The sequence below is a fragment of the Calidris pugnax genome, unplaced genomic scaffold (genome assembly GCF_001431845.1).
Source record: "Calidris pugnax isolate Ruff unplaced genomic scaffold, ASM143184v1 scaffold14, whole genome shotgun sequence".
Lineage (NCBI taxonomy): Eukaryota > Metazoa > Chordata > Aves > Charadriiformes > Scolopacidae > Calidris > Calidris pugnax.
In genome coordinates this window covers 11,996,721-12,009,662 of record NW_015090793.1, presented here as the reverse complement: position 1 = coordinate 12,009,662, position 12,942 = coordinate 11,996,721, and the positions used below count along the sequence as shown (strand labels likewise).

The following is a 12,942-nucleotide window of genomic DNA, read 5'->3' as shown; positions in this document are numbered from 1 at the left end:
TATTTAGTTTCAAGCGTTGCCACCCAGAGCCTGTAGTTAAAAAGCAGCCATAAGGGACCATCGATCATTTTTCCTGCTCCAAGACACGATCACTTCTATTTACATCACTTCCCAGCAGATTACTTTCTAGATGTTTGTTATTAAGAACTTCCAATGATTAACACATGACTTGTCCCATTTAGCTGCTTAATTATATTCACCTGGAAGTTTTACCTGTTGTCTGACTTAATCTCCCATTCTAACACTCCCTCGTGCAATATCCTCAATAGCTACAAACAGGTTCTATCTTGACAGCAGTCTTTCAAAAATTAAAGATAAATATTGCATTGCTGCTTCTGCCATTTCCACCTTAACCCATTCCAGAAAGTAATGAGCCTTGACTTTCTCTTCATAAAATACAATTCAGTAGTTTTATTTGTTTGGATATTTAAAAACAATTAGGCTATTTTTTTTTCTGGCATATTACTGGGAATGGAAGTTAAAAATCTCAGTTTGTGATTCTTTCTTTCTACCCAACTCTCTTCCTTCCCTGTTTTTAAGGTAGGCAAATGTTGGGTTCTTTCCTAGCCTTTAGAAATCTCCCCTCTGCTCTACATTCTCAAGAGAGCCAACAAAACCACTGACGTTGTTCTAGTAATCCTGAAATCTTAAAATGATTGTCTTCACATACAGGATATTTGAAAACATCACATGTGGGCGGGTATGCCCTGCCCTGTTCTTTCTCAATTGTATCTGACACTGTATTCCTTTGGTAGTGAGAAGCTGACTACTTTTTTCACTTGATCCTGTTTATGAAATTTTAATTGCATAATTTTAGAAACATATCTGCTTTCAGATCTCATAATGTGTGGTCTTATTACCACATCAGGCAGATTCTAGATGCTGGAAGTTCAAAAACTAATTTATGAGCATGAGGAGGAGTATGCTCATGTACATTTAAAATTTAGACAATGAAGGAACAGTGGTGAGACAGCACAGAGCCCCCATACTGACTATATTACAAGTTAAGTGTGAACTGAACAGTTCAGAGTGAATCTGTATGACTGAAAGATAAATAATGCAATAATCTGAAAGTACAGAGATGTAGTTGTCTTTGACCACTGCAGTCAGCTTCAGTATCATGCTAACACTTGGTAGACAGCATGTTTTTCCTCTGCAGAACTTGGAGGTCTTTTTGGTTTGATGGATAATTATTGTTATTTTGTTAGTGGGAATACTGGCCAAGAGGGAAGTAACTCATCCAGTATTGTATCCTTTATCTCTCTTACAAATAATTTGATTTTATGGTGCATTTCAGAACAATTTGCAGATCATATGGGTAAATCTGATAAAACCTCAAAAATTTTAGCTTCAGTGAACTCGTCCTTTTGAATCTGCCAACTTTTTGGAGCATAAAGACAGCATGATACAAACAGAACTGAGTAACTTCCCATGTCTTTTCATCAAGGATATGATTGCAGAGAGCCCAGGATTTCTCTAGGAGCTTTATATCCAGTACTAGGATCAGCATATGCTTTTTCCAGCCATAAGAACCCACAGAGAATATATTTTGATGTTTCCCATCACTTAATCCTTCTGTTCCAGAAGTTGATCCTTATAAGTAGTTTCTAGCTCAACTGGCCTGTCATCTGATGCTCTCAGAAAGCATATCAATCAGTTCCTCAAGATGATCAGGAGCAAAACCTCTTGCTCCCTAAAAATGACTCTAGTGGCAAAACTAAAGCCTGGCTGTTGGAACAGCACAGGAAAGTATCTTCAGGCTGACTTTTCCTTAAGCAACCACAAGTGAGAAGAGCTAAAACTCCAAACAATATCGGAAGAGGGAAAAATATGAAGGTCTGACTGGGAACTGGAAGGGAATAACAGATCCCAGAATAAATTACATTGGTTTCAATTGCATCAAAAAAGCATTAACCTTGCCCAAGGACAGATTTTAGGTTGCTTTCAGGGTTTTATTTCTTTTATTTGATGTCTGTGCAAACTCCTTGCATTTCTGATGCCGTTTCCTTGAACCTAGAAGGATTATTACTGAACATATATTTTTTTATTGTCTTGTAGGACTGTATTCATCTTTGTACTCTTAATTTTTGTCCCTTCTCTTTCAGGACTGAATGAATTAAATTACAACTCATTTTTTCTTTGGCAGGTAGTGACCTGAGAATTGTTCCTATGCTTTTGCAAATCCCACATGGCTTGAATAAAATGAGCTTGGCAAACACTAAATCTCTTGGCTGCTCAAGGGGCTGACTTGCTCTATTATAGTGTGCTCCCAATGATGGTGTGAGTGAAAACTCACTCAAATAGAACTGTCTAAACCTCCTGTCTTTTGTTAATCTCAATATTGTACTAGTGGTTTCATGAAAATTATACTGTATCTAAAATGATATTAATATATATAGCAGAATTCACCCCAAGATTGAAACATTACCTCTGTATTTCTCTGATCAGTCCTCAAGCTGGGAAATTTCCAATGCCACTTTTGAAAACTCCAATGCTGTCTTCACTCGGCATTTGAGGAGATTCCACTAAGAAGATATTTCCACCTTCTCTAGGAGAAAAAATAGGTTGTTTCTCTTGTACCGGTCTGGAGCATCCTCAGAGCCTTCCTTCGTCTTCGTTTTTGTCTTCACTGGGGTTCAATGTAAAAAGTTTAGGCTTGAGGTCTTTTAAAAAAAACAGTTGTCTCTGTGCAAATATTTGTTATAGTTCTTTCAGTAAACCAATTATTTTGTTTTCTTTACTTTACAGACAGATTTTTTCATGCTTGCATGTACATGTGTACATGATAGCTCCCTCTCACATACTTGGGATGAGACCAGAGAGGAGTCTCTACAATATTTAAAATGTGTCTGAAGACAATGATGTCCTGAAGGGAGTTAGGTGGAAATTTAGTCATTCAGGTAGCAGCGGCAACAGAAATATGGCATATGGAAAGCAGCAGTAAAAATCTCAGGACCCAAGGTCTTTCTCTATAAAAAAACCCCAAAAATCTGTATCAGTCTTGGAGAAGATTGTTCCTGAATTATCAGAAGGGTTAAATTCACTTCTGCTCAGTAGAATGAAATGAAGAGAGAAATAATTTGGTTAATGCATGCAAGGCAGGGGGTAAGCAAAACACTGCCATTACAGTATCAGAAAATAATTTTAAAGAGAAAGGGGAACCCCATCTCTAATGTTGGTTAGTTACTTAGATATGTGTCTACACAAAGCCTTCATAAAAACCATTTGCCTTTAACATACATATTCACCAACTCTTCTAAAACATATTATCCTGAAATTATTCTGCAGCCTTTCAAATACTCCTATTCAATGGAGACTAGACAGAAGACCAGGTGCTATTGCAAATAAATGTAAAGGCAGTCAGGAGTGACTGAGCCTAAAGAATAAGCTTCCCATGGAAGCAGGGCAAATTTAATTCAAGGTCACAAGGAATGGTTGCTTCCTCTAAAGATTAACTTTTCTTGTGAAAAGATCTTTAAGGGCTGTAATAATGGTTATTATTTCATTGGTCATGTATAAATTCAGATTTTTCAAGCTGTGTTCTCCTGTTCTATTCACAGCAATTTAAAAAAGAAATCAAGACAAAAGCATGTCGTCAAAACTTCCGAGCAGATTGGCTTTGGGATTTCAGCATAGGTCAGCTGCAGTAAAAAAAAAATAATCTGGAATGGTGCTAATAATATACTGAATCAATTAATTTTTAAGTAATGGACCAAAAAAAGGAAAGAACATTGAAATTTTTATGATCCAACAATTAATGCAAGTTTTCCTGTTTCTTAATTGGTACTGGAAAATAAAATGGACCATTTCTTCTGTTGATGTCAGTAGGTATGAGTCTGAACTCAATGGGAGACAATGATTTTTTATCAACTTGAGGTTTTGGCCTAGCTGATTCTCCGCATACCAATGAAAAAGCCTGCCATGGAATGATTGTTCTAAGAGGAAAGTGTTTTCAGCAGCAAGTAGCTGTTAAAATAAATAAATTATATGTCTGATTACACTTACTTTGGCTAACTGCTTGCCCTGAATAGATGAAAAAAACTATACAAAAATGCAGTATACTAGTTTTTATGAAATGGATCTGAATATAGATGCAGAAAATAATTTTATTGAGACAATTTTTGGAATTTACTTTGCAAGCTCAAGAAAGAACTAATTGCTTATAAATTTGTATCCAGTGGCATCATCTGCAATATTAGGACATTGACATTACAAGAGGTTTTTCTGACAGCTGTTCTGGCTGTGCTTTGAATCTTAATCAGACATTTTTGCCAAAGAATTATAATAGCCCTTACCACATACTCTGCTTTGCAAACATTAGCTAATTAAGCAGAACTCTTACAAAACAACAGAAACAGGAAAGTCTACAAGGCAAAGATGGGAGGAGAAGAGATGATCAGAAACAGAAGAAGCAAATGAAGGCAACACAGGAGCTAAATGCTGAAAGATTATCTGGTATTGTGTTTTCAACCTGTTCAAATCTCAAAGCCCTGTTGACCTGTTACCAAAGACACTGAAGTCCACAGAAATGACCTCTGCCATAGTGGATATTGTCCTTGATGATTTTTCTCCTTCAATTGGTTATATTTTGTTCAGCTTTAAAAACACTTTGCCCCCCCCCCCCCCCCCCCCCCCTCTTCTGCCAAGAAATAAAATAGCCAAAAAAACAAAGTCAAAAGTCTCCTGGGCAGACCACCCACGTGTTGTCTTTCTTTTTTTTTATTTCCTTTCTTTCTTTTTTTCCTCTTTTTTTTTTTTTTTTTTTTTTTTTTTCCCTCCCCCCCCCCCCCCCCCCCCCTTCTTTTTTTTGCACAATTTGCTCACAGACTGAGCTTTTCACGAGTAACATCATTATCTTGACTTTATTTTTCTATTAGACCAACCATTTCCTGATGAAGTAAGGATCTATATTGACAGATAGACTTTTGTCAATTTAGAGCTGTTGGGATCCACTTCATTTGTCTGTGTAGTTGAGTTAATGAGCCTTAACTTACTATTTTGGAATATTGTGCAGTAAATCTAGATAGTAATGCATGCTATGCCTATTCTTGTGGAGTAGCTCAAGTGGTGCTTATAAATCTCAGTAGGCAAAACTTTAAAACATTATATAGTGGGGTTTTGACATGAAATCTTTTTTTTCTATCCAAGGTTGGCTCTGTTTGGAGATTGAGCTATAATGGACCTCCAATGCCTGCTTCAGGAGGTTCGATGTAGGCTATTTTTATTATTTTAATGAATAAAATATGGTCACTGGACAACTGCTAGCAGGGAGAACATTTTGGTGTCGAAAGAAATATTTTGAACCTGTGAATAGGATCAGTGGAAGAACTGAAATTGTGCTAACAGAAAACAGAGGAAGATGACATCACATGGGCTGCAGTTTGGGAATAGACTTGAATGGCAATTCTGAGGGAATATCAGAGTTTTATTAAACTGTCTTTGGCATGATTAAAGGCCTAAAAGATACTGTGGGGGAGAGGAAGAAGAGTTTATAGAAGATCAGTCTGTAGCGTGTGGTATCTGAAGGCAGACCTCATCTTGTCACAAGAGTAAGTAATTTTAAGAGAATTGCCGAAATATTTAGAAGCGGAATGCCTTTCATCTCTAATCTGATTTATGGGTCATATTTTACTTCTAAAACTCTATCATCTTTTCTCAATGATGTTTTCACACCCTTTTTTTCCTTTGTGGTTTGTACAGTGGACATGATTGAAATCTCCTCTGTATTCTCCTTTTCTCATCATCCCTGGAGGTATTTAAAAGATATGTAGAAGTGGCACTTAGGGACATAGTTTCGTGGTGGACTTGCCAGTGTTAGGTTAATGGTTGGACCTGATGACCTTAAAGCTCTTTTCCAACCTAAATGATTCTATGATTTTATGTTTTTGTGAGTTTGGTAAGATAGAACCTACATCTGACAAGAAAACTTCTTCCTTTCTCCACATACAGATTCTTGGAAATAAGAAAGAAATGGATTTCTAGTCCCAGGATCCATAATGTCTTCTCCTATCTCTTTCCAGTTCTGGTGAGATATATTTCTGACCAATATGCAGTATTATTTCCTTGCTTCCAGCAGCTCATAATCTTTCATGAACTTCTAGATAGTTCTTAGACCTAAAAAGGGGAGGAGGAGAGATTGATGCCTCACATATTGGAAGGGCTTTGTATAATGAGAGGTTTTAGTGTTGATATCCATCTTTTCATTACCCTTGGTACATTTCATGTTTGGTTTGTAGTTGAGTTTCGAATCCTCCTCCTAAGTATCACTCAGATCTGTGCTGTCCAAAGAGTTTGAGCTAGGCATTGATCTCTTTTGACTTGGGAGAACCCTGTTACTATAGGTCACCATACTAGTTCTCTCCCTTAAACACATTCATGTTGGTTTTTCTACTCTGTGATCTCCCCTAAAGATGACCAGTCATTTCTTACTGCTAACCCTTTCAGTTTTCATCAGTGAACCTTTTTACGTCCTTTTTTTATCTTTAGTCTTACGACATTCACCTTTTTCTTCCTTGAATTCTAGTTACTAATGAGCTTTTGATCCACTTCTTTTTCTTTTCTCTTCCTCTGTTCCAGTAATGTTTCAGACTTAAATATGCTATGGAAGCTGATGTGGCAGCAATGAGTCATCTGCTAGAACAGGGACTTTTTTTCTAGTCTTCAGCAGGAATTTCCTTGAATTAAAAGAAAAGGTCAGAATTCAGTGAACAACAGGCAATGACAATGCAGTGAATAATGAATCTTGGTGCACAGCAAAAGTGCATGTGACTGAGATTTAACGAGCAGGAAAAAGTTTGGAGAAATATTATTTTTTTTTTCAACATGCTGTTGTATGTTTCAATGTATGTTTCAATACTGCTGTAGACATAAGCAACTAAGAACTAACATCCCAAACATGCTGTTAACTGTATGTATTGTTCTTTTGTTCACACACACTCATTCTGTTCTGGCTTTCAAATGCTTTTTAGCCTCACTAACTTTGTCCTCCTTTAATATAATCTCTCTGATGTTCTTGTCTCACTGTGGCAGAGCCTTTGCCTACAGATGTTTTTTAGCTGAAGGTCTTTGACTTTTTTAAATGATGGCAGAAGGAAATACACCAGGTAAATGATATGTACAACGTGTATATATATGCTTTTGAGGTTGAGCCTATCTAGAGATTACTGAAAACATTAGATGGATGCAAAAATGCCCATATCAAAACCAGATCATCCCTTTCTGTTCCTTGTTCCAGGAACACAGCTCTGAATAAACGTAAGCACATTCTAAGGGGGAAGAACAAGAGAAAAACAGGAATGAAACCCAGTGGCCTCACTCAGCATAAGAAATGCCTGGCTGATGAAGAGTGTTTACTCATTATTTTAATTACAGAAAGGCTGAGAGCTAGGAAGAATTGGGAGGGTGAAAAAGCATAGCATCTCCTGTAACATAAAGCTGCTCAGAGACCTGAAGGTGACATAGCTTAACTCTGATCCTCCCCCAAAGGCTTGCTCTTGATAGTTGTCAGAGAAGCTTGCTGATTTATTCAGCAAGCACTTCTTTGGATGAAATTCTGGTGCCACTGCTGCAGCATGAAAACAAATGATGAAGGCTCACGAAGCTTTTCATTCTCACCCTGACAGGAGATATAGCACACTAGGGACAAGCACATTAACTAGAGATTTCAGTGTCATGCTCCTCTGTGCTACAGATTTGTTTGCACACACAGGCAATTAGCAGGAAGAGATTATTATGAAGGCGATCAAGGATCCAACCAAAGGCCTAATTTGCTTTGGCACAAGTACAGATGGATAGAAAGACGCAGAGCAGCCTGTTCTACCCAGCCTAGCAAAAACTCTGGTTGGGATATATCAACTGCAGGAGTGGGTGCCAATAACCAGAAATCTTTGCATACTGGTGTAGGAGGAGATGAAAGTTTCCTTCTTAGGCCTGTAAATGCCAATTAAAAGTGTAGCCAGGAGATGTACAAAGGTTAAGACCAAAGCATCCTGTTGAAAGGAGGATGGTAGCAGTTCTGGAATTAAATGAGAAGACACACCTAGATTTCAGGAAAAGCAATAGAGTAAGGATCCGTAGTTTATCTGCTTGGGTTTAAATGCCTATACATCCCATGTGGCTCATATAGCCTCAAACTGTGCTACAGACTTTTGGCTTTTGCTCATTTGTAGATATCAAAATTACTGAAGCTGGCAGGCGTTTATAACATTATAACTTTCTGAGTGTGTGCTTGATCCTCTTGAGTTGGCAGAAATGTTCTAGCAAAGCTTTCAAGGTTGGGGAGAAGAACATTTGTATGTTGCAGTTGATGATCTTTCATCATCTTCAGTCAATTTTTTTTGTAATTTAGACTACATTCCTTCTGAGTACAAATTCTTCACCCGAGACACCTGAACTCTATGAAAATGGGCAAAACTTACTACTCTCTGTAAGTATGAGAACTTCATAATATGATGCTCAAGGCTTAAACAGAAAGATTCAACATCCTTTTCAAGTTAGAAGAAATTTAAACCAAGTCAATATAAGGGTAATGATGCCAGTCATCTTGTTAGGCTCTAAAGAGCTTCATAACACTATAGGACAGAATTATCTCCTGAGACAGTTATTTAATGGGAAAGATGAATGGCCTCTTTTTATGGAAAGCCTTGTTCTTGTAACAGACTTATAAAAGGTCTTCTGTAAGAGAAGAATTGTACAAAAATTTGCAGCATACCAATGAATAAATAAAGACAGAGAGTACTGGTAACCAATGAGGAAGAGGAGCTGACATGACAATTTCAAATAGATCAACGGTTGTTTATTAACATCATCCCACTGAGGTCTTGACAGAATATATCTACAGATCTCTTGTTTGGCAAGGAGAAATATATCCTTGTTTGTAATAGACTTCTTTGCATATGAGATCACAAAATAAAAAAAAAATTAAAAAAATTAAAAAGGAAAAAAATCTTTCCCTGTTCCTCATGCCATTCAAGAACTTGTGATCACTTTGATTGACAAGCACTCACCACAGATTCTCTGAACAGTTGTCAATCCTGTGCCTATCAGGATTTTGTAGGTAGTAACAGATCGTTATACCTCTATAAGGATCTAGCCAAAGGGTTAGATAACTTGCAATGCATCTTCTAAAGCAATAAAATAAATCAAATTAAAGAGAGATTTTTAAACATGCCTCTAAAATAGTGAAGTGAACCTTTTAAATAAGCTCTGGCCCAAGTACCAGTTAATTTGGCATGTGGATAATCTCCAGCAAACTCTTACTGGGGCAGAAAATTCCCCTTTCCATCTCTGATGATTTTAAAGCACCCTCAGATCCAATCCTGGAAGTGGCAACTTGCAAACAGAACATTTCACTAATAAATCAAAATAATAAAAACCAAAGAGAAAATATCTGAATTCCTAATTTCAGGTAAAATGACAAGGTTAAATGCTTTGCTGGCATTTGGATATTGTTCTGAGTGCATTAGAAATGCAAATAGATTGCTGGGGTGTTGGGAAGGCAGTGATCCTAGGACATAATTTATAAACTGTCATAGTAGAAATTATTTAAAGGAAAAGGGGATGTCTCTGGAAATCCCAGTAATCTATATAGAAAAAATCAAGAACCAGTAAAACTTAGTAAAAAATAGAAGACATTGTGTGACGGGAGGAATTTTTAAGTAAAAATTCAGGTTTCTTTTAAACATAGATGGAGAATTCCTGAAAAATAATTTGGGTGGCTTGTAAGACTTGAAGAACTTACAATCATAAAGATAATAAATGTACAGGAAATATGACATTCACTGAGAAGCAAAAAAAAATGGTATTGTAGTGTGTATAGTAAGAAAGGTAGTAACAACAGAGCAATAGAAATAACGGTGTTGTTCATAAAAACACTGATCAAATATACAAATAAAAGTGGAAAAGGAATTACTGCATGTTGTACTAGTTTTAACTCATCTCTCTGGGACTGAACTTTAGCTACATTTAAGTTTGAAAGATAACTTGAGGACAGAGCCTCTTTTCATTGGTGAAAGTAGCAGAAACAATGGCCCCAAACTGAGACACAGGATGGTCCCTCTGAACACTTTTTGACTGTGAGGGTGGCTAAACACCAGCACAAATTGCCCAGGAAGATTGTGGAGTCTCCATCCTTGGAGATATCAAAAGTCTGTCTGGACATGATCCTGGGCACCTGACCCTAGGTGGCCCTGCTTGAGCAAGTCAATTGGACCAGATGACCTCCAGAGGACCTTTCCAATTTCAGTCATTCTGTGATTTTTCTTTTGAACCAGAATTTAAATGAATGTTGGCAAAACCTCTACATTTGTGGTCTAAAAATAAGTGGAAAGGGAGTAATAGGACTTTATAATTAAAAAATAAGTTGATTCTATGAAAAAAATACTGCAAACTCTATTTTTTATTAACTCCTCTGCAAAGGCTTTTCTGTCTTCCTTGAAAAATCTTGCATTGCAATGAAATTGTATGAGATTAATTGCAAGTGTTCAAGTCTTAATAATAAAGGAATAGTTTGGGTCTTGGAGCAAATAATATTCCATAAACAGATATGGAATAAGTAGTCAGAATTAGTCTGATAGCTGGAAGCCGTTCTGCTGCAGATACACTGCAGAGCCTCCTATAATGATTCTTGTTAAGATATGAAGAATCTTAGTCTAGGCTTAGGACTGTTTGCACCACTACTAGTTAGTTCAGAGTGTTACCGGACCGATCTCTCAAAAGAACACTTAGATAAACCCTTGGAAACCTATGTTAAGGAAGTGCATAATTTCTTAACATGAGAATTATCTTCCCAGAGCACAGTCTAGTTAATCTCTTAAATGTGGCTCCAGTCTTTGGAGAAAATGTGTTTTGCTAAATTTAGTTCATGAAATTCCTTTTTATTCCTCTTGTAGCATGTTTAAACAACTCAAAGCTTTCTAAGAGGTGGCATTCTTCTGTCAAATACGTTGCAACTACAATCTCTGTGTTTTTGGAACAATCAGTAGAACATCCTTGCTCAGTGAATAGAGTTAGTTATCTCCACTGCCTGGGGAGCATTGTTTGAATTTGGGTTTTCTTTGGAGCCTGCGTTGCTCTTGTATGCTCTCCCAGAGTGTTTCTGCTGTGTACACATAGCTGAAGAGGTGATGAAAACAACAGCTTTTTATCTGCTGAACTGCTTACACAGATTCAAGGGACGGCTGTGTTTGAGAGACAAGAAGCATTACCCCTTTCCAGGCTGCATAAAGAAGCGTCAGCAGATGACTTTCAGTCAGAAAAAAAGTACACCGTGCTACTGCAAAATGAGGAAACATTTGCCCTTTGGAGAAACAACAGACATTTAAGGGAAATGACTTTGAGATGATCCACTATCAGACATGTCAGTAAGGCTTGATTGAGCTCTGTGCTGCCCTAAAAGAACAAGTTCACCCGTCCCTGGACAAGGGATCTGTAAGAGTGGAGAATTTGTACTGATGCATTCCATGGTACCATAGCATGCAATTTTTCAAGAGAACAGCTCAAAAAACCTGGAGTTTTCACATTGGCTTAAATTTTCTTTCTGTGCCAGGCAAAACTTGAGCCAAAAGTTCCTTAATTTGTGCAAAACACAATCTTATATCTATGCAGGAGACAATTTATGCAGCAACAGTCCAGTTTGTCAATATCTCTTTTCTTTCTATCTGAAGACCCCAGACTTGATGACACAGTATCAAAAGTGCAGGACAAGAGGAAGAGGATTACTCCCTGCTGGCTGCCTTCTTGCCAATACGGACAAGGATGCAGTTGGGCATCTATTGCCACAAGAATACGCTTGCAGAACTTATGTTTAACTTTTTGCCCACCTGAACCCTCAGGACCCTTTTTGTCAAGCTACTCCAGGTGTAAAACAGTGGATTTTTTTTCTTCTTAAGAACAACCAGTAAAAAGAGTATTCATAACTGCAGGGCCCAAACTGGAAAAAAAAAATTGGATGAATCTCCAGAGCTCTCAAGAACTTTTGAAGAAACCTGGCTATACCATGAACTATTTCTGTGGGATGGAAAAATAATAGCAAAATACAACTTAATAATTGCATTTATGGAATTTGATCTGTACAAATATGCTGTGGCTTTCCATCCTCTTCTGAGCCCCTGGCAAAATGTGACAACATAGCTGTTCTTAGGCAAGAGGAACTCTTACTTCTTCATGATAGACTCCTTTGCATATGTTGAAATGGCAAAATCAGAAAAAACGTTCCTGTTATTGAAAAAGAAACTCCAAGCAATTCAAAACTCAAGGTCATTATGATTGAAAGGATGCTGGGGAGTCACTGACACTAAAGGATTTGACAGCCTTTCAAACACATGTATCAGATGATAATTTTCTTTCTAAATTAGAAATTTTCTGTTAGAAATCCAATAGAGTCAGGAAATACTGCATTTCAGAGTTTAGATGCTTCTCACTTCTCATCACCTTATCTTTGACATCGTGTTTTGGTGTAGCATCTCCTCTTTGCTCCTGCTGAATCTTAATCAGATGTCTCAACTCCCACCCTGCAACATCCACCTCCGTTGTTGCCTGTTGTACTTTTCTGACCCTTGCATTAAATAACAGATTGGCAGCAGTCTGCATGAACTGTTTGCAAATCCAGAAGCCTTTGATTTCCTAGCCAGCAATGAGCTTCTCTTTCAGAGAAAAGCTGCAATGTAAAAAAAAAGCAAGAACTTGTAAAGCCACTGCTAAAATGATGGCAACTTTTTGCTTAGTGCAGGAGCTGAGCTGGCAAGAGTAAATGGGAGAATTCTCTACAGAGCTTTCAGGGGCAGCAGATTCTCTGATGTGGCTGAACCATAAAGTGCTGCAATCACTCCCATGGCCAGAAAAGCGAAGAGCTCAGGAACAGTCCCAGTAGACCTCTACTGCAGCAGATTCAGGACTAAAATTCAATATGGGAAATTGTCAATATTTTTACGTAGTTTTGAATCA

The 12,942-nt window shown here is 37.5% G+C and overlaps 1 long non-coding RNA gene across 1 annotated transcript in view; it reads right to left on the bottom strand.

Moving 5' to 3' along the window:
* Positions 1–2,847: 2,847 nt before the first annotated feature.
* The window catches only part of LOC106902908, a 60,070-nt gene continuing 49,975 nt past the window's right edge, over positions 2,848–12,942 (bottom strand). Inside the window, exon 4 of the long non-coding RNA XR_001414613.1 lies at positions 2,848–2,969. This is a non-coding gene — a long non-coding RNA (uncharacterized LOC106902908). The remainder of the gene's footprint in view (positions 2,970–12,942) is intronic.